General features: G+C 48.2%; 1 protein-coding gene across 1 annotated transcript in view; it reads left to right on the top strand.

The window, feature by feature from the left end:
* The window catches only part of ING5 (inhibitor of growth family member 5), a 575,011-nt gene that overhangs the window by 178,069 nt on the left and 382,215 nt on the right, over nt 1-14,727 (top strand). The gene's annotated exons all lie outside the window — the stretch shown is intronic.

A 14,727-nucleotide genomic window follows, 5' to 3' on the forward strand; every position in this document is an offset into this window, starting at 1 on the left:
AAGGCTCCATTCATTACTTCCAGCATCGGAGGAAGAATGATATCCCTACAGTCCTTTAGTAATTTCAAAGGGACTGGGTCAAGTGGGGAAGACGATTTCGTTTTGTCCAAAAGGAGATTGAGTCCCTCCCAGGAAAGAGCAGGAAAATGATTGAGGGACTGGGGGGCATCTATATTCCAAGACTCAAGCAGTTTGATTCGAGAGAGGTCCTCAGCACTCAGAGATTTCCTCTGTGATTGTAGAGCTATATAGATATCATCTATTTTATTATAGAAGAAGTCTGATATGTTGTTACATAGCTCCTGTGAGGCAACCACGGGATCTGGTGCCTGGAGAGAGCACAGTGAGTCCACAATTTTAAAGAGCTCTTTAGAAGATGTTAGAGAACAGGTTAAGTTGGTAAAGTAGTCCTGTTTTTCCTTTATCACTCTACTTTTGTATTCTCGTAACTGGCTCTTATAGACTTCTCGATCTTTGGGATCCCAGGATTTGCGCCATCCTCGTTCCTTCTGTCTGCATTTTTGTCTAAGAAGCCTCAGGGCAGTTGTGAACCAAGGGGCAGTTGGCTTCTTTCGAGCTACAGATTTCAGAGAGGGGGGGCTAGTTCATCTGCGGCTCTGGAGATAGCATCAGTAAGTTCTTGAGCCGACTCATTCACCACCCGCTGGGATGTGATGTTAGTATTATGGATGAAGGGGGCCAGAGCCTCATTTGTAAAGTTTCTGAAACTCCTTTTGAAGCATTTTTTGCCAGTGCCCAAATCAACATCAGAGCAAGGGATGTCCAGGGACAGTGGGACTGCTAGATGGTCAGACCAGATTATCGGTACCGGCGTGCCGACAGTTAATCTGGAGTCATTAGAGAAAATCCCATCAAGGGTGTGCCCCGCCTTGTGGGTCGGATGTAAAACTCTTTGGACAAAGTCGCAGGCCTCCAACGAATTGAGCAAAGAGGAGGTGTCTTTCGAGGTCCTATCCTCTAAATGAAAATTAATATCGCCCAAGATGGTAAGATGAGATCTACCAAAGTAGGGTTCCAAAATTCTAAAGAGTTCTGGGCAGAAATTAACTCTGGAACCAGGGGGTCTGTATAGTAGAATTCCAGAAAAGGAACTCGATGGAGCATGTACAATACAGAAATATAAGGCCTCGAATGGGTCCGTAGGAACCGATAAGGGTTTGATGGTGCAAGAGAGTGTGGATTTAAAGAGAATAGCCAGTCCACCACCTCTGCAACGTTCTCTATCTAACCTCAGGAAGGTATAACCTTCAGGTATGGCCAGAAGAAGGTCGTGACCAGAGGAGTCAGAGGCCCATGTCTCGGTGACAAAAACCCAGTCAGGTTGCCTCATGTTAACAAAGTCATTAAATTCTATCCCGTGTTTGATCAAGGATCGTGCATTGATCAAAAAGCCCTGTTTGGGTTGGGAGATGAGCCTACCAGCCACAGGGGGAGGAGGATTCCTAACTGCCTGACTGGAGAAATTCAAAGATAATTTACAGAAGGGGCACGACCGCGCCTTATGCAATACATCCGGTATGAGCCGATGATGACAGAGATGCAGAGGGGGTCTCAGAGACAGCAATGTACGAAACAAGTCATCCCGGATAGAGGAGAGAGATAGAGCGGGAGTCCCGGGGTCCAGCCCGTCCTGCAGCCCGTCCTCAGCGCGGACGGGCGCAGACGGGCTGAACTCTGGCGTAACTCCGGCGTCAGTCTGGCGTCCCCGCAGCACGTATCCGCTGCGCGTCAGCATGACTCAGTTATATACCCGCCTAGCGTCCTACTGGCGACTAGAGCGTTACGCCTGCCTATTAGCGCTAAGAATCGGCACCATCCACACCCAAGATGGCGCTATGTGTGAAAATGGAAACAATTCACTCAAACAAACTATTACCTGGTTGAGTTTTTAATTGTCAGGTGCGAGTTTTCATAATTTAAAAACAAGGGGTATAAATGAATCTCTTTATATCACTTCAGAGAGAGTCGACATGTTTCTGTCCCATCTTGCCCAGCCGGGTCTGAGGGACATTCGTCAGGACAAAACACACAGATAGAAAAATGTTAACAAAATAATATGTTAATATTTACACACAATTTGTGTGATATATAGTGACTATGTAATCACTCTGTATCCATATAGGCTTGTTGCACCTGTAATAGAGAAAACTCAAAAAATAGTGTGGGGGTACGGTATAGCACTCTTCAAATTTGCTTATTTAGCTCTCATTCGATATACTCAATTAGAGATATATAACTACATGCCTTATTATTGCATTCATATGGATTGCAAATTATTAGGAAAGAAACAATCATGTTATGGTATAGGGGAAGCTTCACTTTGGATTGACTTATGGGCTTATTTCTCTGATAAGGGAAAATTAACTATCCATACATTTTAGCTCACTCTTTTTTGCTCACTACGTTTTAAAATTTACTGATCGCTGTAAGTTGATAACGTGTAGTGGTTACTGTGTCGCTACATCGAGTACGCTCTGAAGAGATCTCCTAATATCATTCAGTGCCAGGTAATAATGTATCTCTAATTCACTGATACAATACTGTTCGAATTAATGCGTAGTTGCCCTATATTGTTAAATCGGTGAAAGAGTCTAAAAACCATACAGAAGTTCAATTACCTGCTACGGAAATGACCTTTATTTCACAGGAGCGTAGGGTTTTCTGTTCCTGAGCTAAAACATAAAGGTAATTGGGAAAGCGTGTTTAAACCTTACCGTATTCTTCCTGGAAGGTCTAAGTTTAGAGTAGACTGATGTTAATCTTACCCGCACTTGGAAATATTCCGGCTTTAGTGCTCGCTCTGGTCCCGGTTACGGAGATACGTTTCCGGCTTGTTTTTCAACATGCCGTTGGTGTTCTCATTTCATTGAACATGGCCACAAACCAGAAGAATTAAGATGGACAGTCCTAGAAATGCTCCATGAAAAGACATCAAATGCTGAAAAAATACTATTTGAAAAGGAGCAGAGGTGGGTTGACAGACTGAACACATATCAAAATGGACTCAATGACAATAGACCTTGGCATCAATTTGCCTAAAAAGATGAGTCGCACAAAATGAATGATAACCAACATGAGAGCCATTAGTCAACAATATATCTAAATTACATCCAGCACAACAGTTGACATCTGATACATCAGTCCTCCTGGCTGTTTTTATGAAACTTTATAACAATGCACCATTAGACCTATATTGTTAGACTTTCTTTCCTCAGTTCCATACAAGACGAGGATGACAACTACATAATGCTAAACCAATTAGAAAACATCACATGCTAGAAAAGCAGGAGTTCAAACACACTCTCAGCATTTAGACAAAGAATTGTCTTCAGAACATCATAATTAAAAAAAGTTTTTAATTCAGACTAGATTGTCGACGCTCCATACCCATAATCCTCTTTCTAGCTCCCTAAGAACATTGATACTGATGTTGCCTACATGCAAACTTTAGAGATATTAGGGGTATACTGTAAAAATATCATATATCCCACTATCTTTGTCAGGAATCTGGTTTTGATAGATCTTCATTCCATATTTGTTAACAATTCCAACATATCAAAATTCGGAACAAATCCTTTTATTTCTATTACTAACTATGAACTTGTTTTCTTCATTGTAAGATATGTGTCTGTTATAAAACCTAATTTAGATGAATACATCAAAATCCCACATTACCGGACCATAGTCCTGTTTCTAGCTCTACTCCCTTAGAACACTACTGTCTAAATAATCTCACTTACAATATACGATAAACACTATAGAACATCGTGACATTAGAAAAATATTAAGGAATATCATGTATTTTATTATACAATCGATTTGCATTATGGAATAATTTTTTCCCCAAAATTCGATTTTGAAAAGTAACTGATATAAACACATATTAATGGCGCTTCTCTCTGTAAAATACGAAAAAAACGCTATTATTAACTACATACTGGAATACGAAGTATTAATACAAAACTTTACAAATGCCCCGTAGTCCTGTTTCTATTTCCAAACACCAACGACATGTTGAAAAACAAGCCAGAAACGTATCTCCGTAACCGGGAGCAGAGCGAGCACTAAAGCCGGAATATTTCCAAGTGTGGGTGAGATTAACATCAGTGTACTCTAAACTTAGACCTTCCAGGAAGAATACGGTAAGGTTTAAAAGCGCTTTCCCAATTACCTTTATGTTCTAGCTCAGGAACAGAAAACCCTACGCTCCTGTGAAATAAAGGTCATTTCCGTAGCAGGTAATTGAACTTCTTTATGGTTTTTAGACTCTTTCACTGATTTAATGATATAGGGCAACTACGCATTAATTCGAACAGTATTGTATCAGTGAATTAGAGATACATTATTACCTGGCACTGAATGATATTAGGAGATCGCTTCAGAGCGTACTCTATGTAGCGACACAGTAACCACTACACGGTTATTAACTTAAAGCGATCAGTACATTTTAAAACGTAGTGAGCAAAAAAGAGTGAGCTAAAATGTATGGATAGTTCATTTTCCCTTATCAGAGAAATAAGCCCATAAGTCAATCCAAAGTGAAGCTTCCCCTATACCATAACATGATTGTTTCTTTCCCAATAATTTGCAATCCATATGAATGCAATAATAAGGCATGTCGTTATATATGTCTAATTGAGTATATCGAATGAGAGCTAAATAAGCAAATTTGAAGAGTGCTATACCGTACCCCCACAGTATTTTTTGTGTTTCCTCTATTACAGGTGCAACAAGCTTATATGGATTACATAGTCACTATATATCACACGAATTGTGTGTAAATATTAACATATTTTTTTGTTAACATTTTTCTATCTGTGTGTTTTGTCCTGACGAATGTCCCTCAGCCCCGGCTGGGCAAGATGGGACAGAAACATGTCGCCTCTCTCTGAAGTGATATAAAGATATTCATTAACATGATCTCCCATTATACCCCTTGTTTTTAAATTATGAAACTCCCAACCGGACAATTAAAAACTCAACCAGATGAGAGTTTGTTTTAGTGAATTTTTTCCATTTTCACTGGGGGCCCTCCCTTATTTATCTCTGGACACTACCACGCTACACCAGAGATTGCCTCAGGCTTGAGGCTGGCATATAGCACAAATTTGGAACACCCAATGATAATGCCATAACGCATATGTGGGGCGGAAAAACGATATAAACTGCACGAGTAACATAGCGTTTATGAGGGTGATCCATCAAATCTGTTTGTAACATGGTTACAAGTGTCCATTCACCATTTTGATTATATGATCTTATGTTATTGGGTCAAGCAGGATGAAACAACTGTATTAAATTAAATATGGGGATACGGTCTGACCACTGAGTTATCCCTAACAATTTTTGACAAGGCATTTTGTGAGAATTGTACCTCTGGACCTATTTAAGCTTATCGGGGACAACCGGACATTTGATTTTGTCTTATGTGTCGTTTTCCTTGATTTTTATAGAGCGGTGCTTCCTCTCCCTGAGCCGCAGCCAGGTGAGGTGAGGCCTGATCCTCCTGCAAATTAGGTAAGCGGGGATATCAACATATTGATGTAAAGGTTATTACACAATGGATTTGACGTAATAATTTATGATGAGATACGTAAATACAAGGCATTACTGCCTTTTTGTGATGTTTACTGTTTGAGACACCTATATTCAAACTTTCTACCTCTCTGACAGATTATCTACAAAAGAGTAACAGTTAACTTTATATCTATTCTAGTGGTCTAATAACCCACAAGCAGAAGGATACTGATATACACCCTCTAATTCAGGTGATATTTTTTCATTTTTTCACTTTATTATTCACATCTTTGTGTTTGTCGCACATTGCAGTAGCAATTATATTTCACAAGGTCCACAGGAAGGCAAGGGCAAAGAAGGCCATTATTATTGCTGAAACATGTCGACATAAGAACACTAACCTGGGCAGATATTTATGAGAACTGCCCTACGTTGCTCTGTTTTTAATCTTGGGCATTTGAGTGAAATAATAAAGTACAGTCTCTCTCATCTACCCAATTTTAAATCACCTTTTGCTTATAATTTATTTTGATGCACTGCAATTTCTTTTCCCATCACTCCTCACCACCAGCAATACATTTGAAAGTACATCTAGTGTGATATTAGTTGATATAGGACACTGTCATCAGGTCCACTGTATAAACATGCCTGCCACACGATGGTAACATCATAAGGGGTCCCAGATGATGACCAGGGTGGTATCGAGTGGTTACTGATGGGTTTTCCTTAATTTCAAGGATGTTACTGATTTCTTATACTTGAAAGAAATATTGCTAGAAATAGTTGTCACTGAGGTAGTCTCTCTCTTTTTCTATTATTAGACCCGTGGACATCCTTGTTGGTTATAAATATTTTGTTTAGAGAACACAATCTCTTTCATTGCCGAATATTTGCCTGGGAAACAAAATGTATCTGCTGATTGTAATTCAAGGTTTTTGAAGGATTACAGCGATCAGAAGGTGAATCAGGAGTACTTCAAGAAGATAGGTTGGCTGTGGAGTCCTCTGGGAATGGATATTTTTGCAAGCAGGTTGTCATTTCAGGTAAAGAATTATTACAGCTGGAAGTCGGATCCAGGGGCCCTAGCAGTGGATGCCTTTCTACAGAGTTTGACGGGAATAAACATGTTTCACCCCTTTATTATTCATAGGGTCCTGCAGAAAGTGAGGCAAGAGGAATGTGTTCTAGTGCTGGTAACTTCATTTTGGGAGTTGCAGACGTGGAATCCAATGCTTTTGAAATTCGCATGTGAAATACCTTTTTTTATCATCCTGCGATGGAGGGTCTGTTGAAAGACGTAGATGTTGAGGAACAACCTTTGGTTCAGACAGTAGCTTGGAAGCTTCTTGTCTGGAAAATATCAGAAGATCTTCAAGCGTGTCAGGACTTTCAGAAAAGGCGTAGGAATTACCCGAGGAATCTTGGGCGCCAGGTACTCGCTATAGGTACAAAGGAATTTTGAAATTATGGATACCTTGGTGCTTGGAAAGGAGTTTGGATCCCATAGAGGCACCTACAGTAGAGGTGGTTAACTTTCTAGTGGAACAATTCGAAAAATCAATAAATTGCTACAGATCAGCAGTGTCTGCCGGATACAGTCAGGCTGATGGCAGGAGTGTGGGTAAGAATGTGTTGATTTGTAGGGTCCTAAAAAATATCAGATTGCGGAGACCTCCTAGGGCGAGATATGAGGTCTTGTGGGATGCCAATATGGTTTTACCTTGTTGACCTTATGGCCAAGTAATAGGTATTTGAAGTTGAAAAGATAAACTATGAAGTTAGAATCTTTGTTATGTTTGGTTTCTTGTCACAGAGTTTCAGCTGTGATAGCTTTGGAGATAAGTAACCGGTTTATGACCCCTTTGGGGTGACATTTGATATTACAAAAGAAACTTAAACAATTTCAGAGATTATTATTCAAAGTTTGAAGCATGTACGAAGCTGTGTCTGGTAGATTGTATGAAAGCGTATCATCCACGAATAGGGGAGTATCATCCAGATGGAGTGAACCAATCAGTGATTTCTTTTATGAAGCCATTCAAGGCTGTGAGTACAGCTACTATTGCAAGAGCGGTAATATGTACTACGCAACAGGCAGGTGTCGAGTTTGAAAAAATGTAAAGCTCATTTAATTTTTTTTTTTTTTTTTTTTAAATATATTTTTATTGCAGGAATCAGTACAACAATACAGTAACGACCAGCATCATATTATAGCCAACTTTTACAAGATATAGCCCACCGACCCCCTTCCATTGCATTGCTATACAGCCAAGCAGCCCATATCCCTGGGGTTGGGCGGCGAATGTAGCTGGGGTCAGTAGGATGCGGGAGCTGGTCCGGATAACACACTGTCCGTCATCTGCTTTTCTAAACAAACCCCAACCCCCAAAAAGATACCCCCCCCTCAAACTTCCAGTCATTGTGAAACTCCCCCCTCCCCCCCCCCCCCACCATCAGCGCCAGGGAGCTTATCACTTTAGGATCCACTGCTTGACCCACGGGGAAGGTAATAGTGCTGTTAATGCTAGTGTCTAACGGGACTCGGGTCTAGTTGCTTCTTCGCTTTCGGAGTCGCTGGGGGCACAATAATCCCTGAGGGCCTGCACCAGCGTTTCCCATTCTAACGCGGCCTCCTGCGCCTTCTCATTGCTTTGCCTCCAAGCCAACTGATATCGCAGCGCGCTCTCACCCGCCGCCCATTTCAAAAGTTCACCGTGCCATCTGCTGCCCGTAGGACCAGCACGTGCCTTCCAGTTCCTGGTCACCTCTCGCTTAGCAAGTAGGAGCCCCAGGTCGATAAATTTACTGGTGATTTTATTCCGGGGGGTATGGGGGAACCAGTGCAATAGCCCTACCGCCGCATCGAACGATAAGTGCCTCCCCGTCACCTCTTCCAAAGTCGCCGCCACCTCCTGCCAGTAGGACGTCAATCCTGGACAGGCCCATAGCATGTGTAGGAGGTCCGCCTCCTGAGCCGGGCACCTAGGGCATTCCGCCGAAGCCGTGGCAAAATAACGCCTGATCTTAACCGGGGTCAGGTACGCCCTATGGAGAACATAATAGTGGACCAGTTGGAAACGGGCGCTACGTGTACCCTTCCATGCTCGCCTCACCAGCTGGGACCAGGCCGTCTCCGGGATCTCCCTACCGATGTCCTCTTCCCAGCGGGACTTCAGTGTGGCGAGAGGGACCAACCCCTCGGTAATCAGCCTGCCGTAAAGGCAAGTGACCGCCTTCACTGTGCCCGCCGACATCATTACATACTGGCACACCTGGGACAATTGAGGTTCCTCTAGTCCGTTTTGCCAGTGCGCCTGGATCACTCGCACAATGGCCGAGTGCAGCAGGAAGTCGCCCCGGGGGATCCCAAAGCGGTCAATGAGATCCTGAAAGGACAGGAGCACTCCGTCCTCATACAGGTCCCCGACGAGCTGTAAACCCGAATCCTCCCAGTCCGCCAGTCGCGACCAGTCTCCTCCGTGGGGGAGGGCCGTCAGCATCCCCAATGGAATTTCGGGTGCATATGGGGTCCGCAGGTGACCTCTGTTATGAGCCCGATTCCAACAGAGTCGGATAGTCCGCTCCTCCATCGACAGGTCCCGAAGGACTAAACGCTGTCGCAGCGCGATAAAGGAGAGGACGTGCCTGGCCATACCCGTCCCTCTACCGTCTTCCGGGCCTCTGAACTCCCTGGCTATCTCCTGGGTGTATGTCTGGAGCTGCGCCGCTAGGTAATACTTCTCGAAGTCCGGCACAGCGAGCCCCCCCTCGTCCTTCGGCCTCATCAGGGTATTGAGGGCCACCCGCCGCCGGCCCGTGCCCCAAAGGAACCCGACCACCATAGAACGCAAGCGGCGAAACGTAGCCGGCGGGACCCAGATCGGCAAAGTCCGAAAGTAATACAATAATCGGGGGAGCGCCACCATTTTGAGCAGGGCGATGCGTCCTGCCACGGAAAGCGGCAGCGTGGCCCAGAAGTCCATGCTGCCTCGGAGTGCCCGTATGCAACGGGCAATGTTTCCGTCTAGGAGGTCGGGCTGGTCGTGGTACACAAATACCCCAAGGTATTTAAAGCAGTCGGGTTCCCATCTGATCTCCTTACTTAGCGCCGGAGTGGGGACACCCCTACGCATCGGGAAGAGGCAGGTCTTAGACCAGTTCACTTGTAGGCCTGAGACGTCTCCGAACTCCGTAAGCGCTAATTCCGCTCCCCGTAATGCGTCGACCGGATCCTCCAGAAAGAGCAACAGGTCGTCCGCATAGAGCGAGACGTAATGTGGGCCCGCCGCTGTCCATAAGCCCGTATAGTGGGCTCCCGAGCGAAGATGCATCGCTAGTGGCTCCACCGCTAGTGCAAAAAGAAGCGGGGATAAGGAGCACCCTTGCCGCGTGCCACGCTCCACCGGATATCGCGATGAAATCAAAGGGCCCGATCTAACCCTGGCTGAAGCGGAAGCGTAGAGAACTGCTGTCCATTTGATAAATCCCTCCCCGAGGCCGAATTTCCGCAATACCGCGCTTAAGTAGTCCCACTCCAGGCTATCAAAAGCCTTCTCCAGGTCCACCGACAAAACTACCGGGGACGGGGCATCCACGAATGGTTCTCCAAGCAAGCGAAACAACCTTTGGATGTTCATGGTCGTATTTCGCCGTGGGATGAAACCGGCTTGGTCCTCGTGCACTAGGGAGCTCATATGTCCTAACAGCCTCGAGGCCAAGATGCTGCTCAATATTTTGTAGTCCACCGTCAGCATTGAGAGGGGACGGTAGGACCCCGGGTCAGACGAGTCTCGGCCTGGCTTGAGGAGAGGAACCACCAACGCCTCACACATCGAGCCGGGGAGGCGACCCAGCCTCTTCGCCTCCCTGTAGACCACCAGTAAACGGGGGGCCAGGAGGTCAGCATAAGCTGCATAGAACTCCACCGGCAGGCCATCTAGGCCCGGGGTCTTGTTCCTCGCCATCCGTTTGATGGCCCCGCGGATCTCCCCCAAGCCGATGTCTGATCCCAGGGTGTCTGCCACTTCTTGTTCCACTGTGCGGAGTTCCAGCGGGCTAAGATAGTTATCAAGCCGGTCTGGGTCACGCGCGGAGCGACTGCGGTATAAACATTCGTAATAATGCCGGAAGCAATTAAGAATCTCCGGTTGGGTGCACACCTCGGTCCCATCCGCCCTACGCATCCTAGTCGTCGTTTGGGACTGGCCCGTAGGGTTGGCCAACCACGCCAGTAACGCGCTCGATCTGTCGCCCTCCGCTATAGATCGGACCGTGTAGGCCTTATAATCGAAACAGCGGAGCCGTTCGACCTCCACCGCCACCTTCTCCCTCGCCTCTACCGTTTGTGTTTGTAATTCCGGGTGTCCGGGTCGGCTAATTTCGAGCTCGCGGAGCGTTCGGTCCGCTGCGTCTAGATCAGCCAGGATAACACGCCGCATGCCCACCTTCTTAGAGATACAGTACCCCCTCACCACCACCTTGAAAGCGTCCCATTCGAACGCCCTAGTACTCGCGGAGCCGCCGTTGGATGCAAAATAATCCGTGATTCTCTCCCCTAGGTCTGCCTTGAAGACACTGTCCTCGAGGATCTCGGGGCGCATCTTCCAGGTGGGTACCGCCGGCGTCCCAGGGAACCAGCGAATGTCCAGCAGGAGGGGGTTATGGTCCGAGATGGTCCGCGATAAATACTCCGATCGGACCGCTGCCGAGACTAATTCGGACGAACCAAGAAAGCCATCCAGTCTGACATGCAGCTCATGAAGGCTCGAAAAGTACGAATAATCTCTAGACGCGGGGTGATGCGCCCTCCAGATATCCGTCAAACCCCAGCGGGTCTGCCAATCTTGACGGCCCTTAGCCGTCCGCCGGACCGGGGAATCGGGGAGCGGGGGATGCGAGCGGTCTATGTCTACATCTACTACGGAGTTAAAGTCTCCCCCCAGCAGGAGGGGACCGGCGAAAAAGTGAGCCAACGAGCCCGATAACCCGGAAAGGAAGGCAGTCTGGTCCACATTAGGGGCATACACACAGCAAACATTCAAGTCCCTCCCTCCCAGCGTGCCTGATATGGCCACGAAACGCCCCTCTGGGTCCAACACTGTCCTCGTGACCTGGAAGGGGACTCCTGCCCTGATCCATATTAGCGCCCCCCTGGCATAAGCAGAGTACGCCGTGGAAAAGACCTGCCCTCGCCACCTACGCTGAAGCGCCGCCCCTTCCGCCTTGTTCAGATGCGTTTCCTGCAGCAGCGCCATTTGCACTCCCCTACGCACTAAATAAGCGTGGACCCTGTGACGCCTGGACATAGTGTGAAGCCCCCTCACGTTCCAAGTAATACATTTCAAGTTAGCAACATCAGCCATTGTCCCAGAGTGTTCTTGCACAGTCTCCCCGTCCGGGTCCCCACAAAGAAAAGACATCAATCCTCCCAGCGCTGACGGCGGCCATTTTCCCCAACCAGAACCAAACCCCCCAAAAACCAACAAAACCCCCTCCCAACCACCCCAGAACAGGACCCAAACTGCACCATCTAGATCCCATCCAAACTTCTACGGAGAACAACCCCAAAAACCCCACTAGTCCTACGGTCGCCACCGTAGGAAGGCCTTATGGGCCAGGTGCGGGCTGAGCGGAGGCAGTGGGCCCTCGTCGCCCAGGCCACCAGGACTATAATAAGCCCCCCCCTGTGTCAAAAACTTTCGGGGCAAGAGCAGAAGCCTCCCAACCCTCCCTCTCCCATTGTCAGCAATAAAGAACGGCAGCCGCCTCCCCCCTGTCGGGCCCCCACCCAAAACAAGGCAACCTATCCCATTACCCTTGTCCGTCCAAAAGGTCCTCCACCGATTTCGGTGTGATCACCGGTGTGTGGGTACTGTCTGCCACTGAGTCTTCCGAGTCCGATGGTGCCCCCTGAGCACCCGGGTTTTCTTCCACCTCTTCGATGTCTTCGCCCCTTGCTCCCGACAGTTCCGATAGAACTTCCAACACTCCCCTCCGCTCAGATGATGTCTCCGCTGTCGAGGGCCCTCCCGTGCGGCCGCGGCGGTTCCTGACCCTTTTAGAGCGCCTCCTTTGTTCCGGCTCCTCCGCCTGATGGGTCGAGGCGTTATAACCATCCTTCCCCGTTCGGTACAGTTCGAGCCAGGCACAGACCTCCTCCGGGGTGTCGAAGAACTGGGTTTTGTTGTCGACAATGACTCGGAGCCTCGCGGGAAATAGGAGTGAATATTGGATGCCCTCACTCCTGAGTTCACGCTTAACCGCCAGGAAGGAGAACCGCTTGCGCTGCGTCTCGTAGGTATAGTCAGGGAAGATATTCACCTGACTGTTTGCAACCTGGAACGGGCCATTGTGTCTGGCGGCATTTAGGATCAGGTCTCTGTCCCGGAAATGTAGCAACCGCGCCACCACCGGCCTTGGGGCTCGTCCCAGCTGTGGGGGCCGCGCTGGAACTCTGTGGGCCCGTTCTAGAGTGTAAAAGGAGGACAGGCCCTCCGGGACCACCGTGTCTCGGAGCCAGGTCTCCAAATAGCGCACCATATCGCCTTCCTCGACCTTTTCCGGCAGGCCCACTACCCGAATGTTATTCCTCCTGTTTCGGCCTTCCGCATCCTCCGCCCTCCGTTCGAGGGTCTCGATTCGGGACATGGCATCCTTTATCGTCGCAGCCAGGGTTCTCTGCGCCGGTTCGATAGTCTTCACCGTGCTCTCCACCTCCTTGACCCGGTCTGAGAGTTTACCATGGTCTGCCCTAAGGAGGCCCAGGCCAGTCGCCACCTGGGCAATGTCCTGTTGTAGAGCCGACCGAGTTGCCTCTATGGCTTCCAATACACGGTCGAATTGTTGCTGGAGTGGTGCGCCACCAGGTCGTTTAGGATCTCCATGCTCTTCCTTGTCCTGGGCCTCAGAGTCCGAGGTGGCCTGGCTGGATCCCTTGGCTCCTTTAGGTTTCCCCATGCTGCCAGGGGCTCTCCGCAAAGGTCCCGGAGTAGGCGTCTCCGTGTGCAAGTGTCCAGCACGACTTTCCTGGGATTTCGCCCTCAAGTCCGGAATGGGCGATCTCCTTCTCCAGAGCCTGTGGAGACTCCGCCGTTTCGGCTCACGCCACCGCCACGGCGTCCGAGGGCACCGATAAGGGGGCGGAGACACCCGTCTCCGAGTCGGGCAGGCCCATTCACCCACTATAGCTCCGGGGCAAGGGCCACCAACTCCCCCGGTTGTCCTGTGGCGCCCGAGTGTCGCGCCATCCATGTAGTTGGGGTGGCCAGGAACTCGCAGCTAGTTGCGGAGTCGCGGTGCAGACCACCGCCTGGAACTGAGGGCACCCGTGCCCGGCGCCCTCTAACGCGTGGGCACCCGCCCGGTCGTCCAATCGAGTATGGTCCCGCTGTAGAGGGTCCGAACCAGCCAATGTCCAATGTCTAAAACCACTGAGGCTGGTGAAGCCGGGTGCCGGGCGCCATCCGCGAGACCTCCTCAACTCCGTAGGATCGATCAAGGGGACAAAGGGGTCCGGGCGCCATATTGGGTCGCACTCCGCCACTCCGCAAACTTCGGCATTTCTTCAAAGCCACCTCCGTCCAAACTCCACCAGGGCCCTCGGCAGGGTGTCGTCGCCTCGCTCAACCGAATACGGGGTCTGGGGTGCCCCGCAGCCTCCGATGTTCAGGATAATTTCGGGCTTAGTCCCGGAGCCGAGCTCTCAGGCGACCATCGCCATCGGCGCCCAAGCCACACCCCGTAAAGCTCATTTAATGAGAGGTGCAATGCCAAACAAAGCTTTTTGCATAGGTGGGAGAGTGAAAGACATTATGAGAGCGGCTGATTGGTCAAATGCTTCCGTGTTTGCAAAACATTATTGTATGCCAATTGGCAACATGGCAAGTGTGGTATTAGTGGGATACCAACCTGCATAATGATAACCTCCTGCCTTGTGATGAAATAGCGATTCTCCAAATAAAGTGCCTAGAGAATCTTAAAGAAATTAAAGACATGGAGGTTAGTATTATCCTCCCCTACTCTCTCTGGTTTTATGTGAGTAATATATGTTAATTTGTGAGTGAAAAAAAATTACATTTATAAAAAAAACAAAGTAGAAAAAGAGATCTAAAGATAGCTTTGGTTACTTTGTATTTTGGGAGTATATTTAAAACTTTTTCTTGTTTCTGAAAACAATTAATAAATCGGTGT

Source organism: Lissotriton vulgaris, chromosome 11 (assembly GCF_964263255.1).
Source record: "Lissotriton vulgaris chromosome 11, aLisVul1.2, whole genome shotgun sequence".
Classification (NCBI taxonomy): Eukaryota; Metazoa; Chordata; class Amphibia; order Caudata; family Salamandridae; genus Lissotriton; species Lissotriton vulgaris.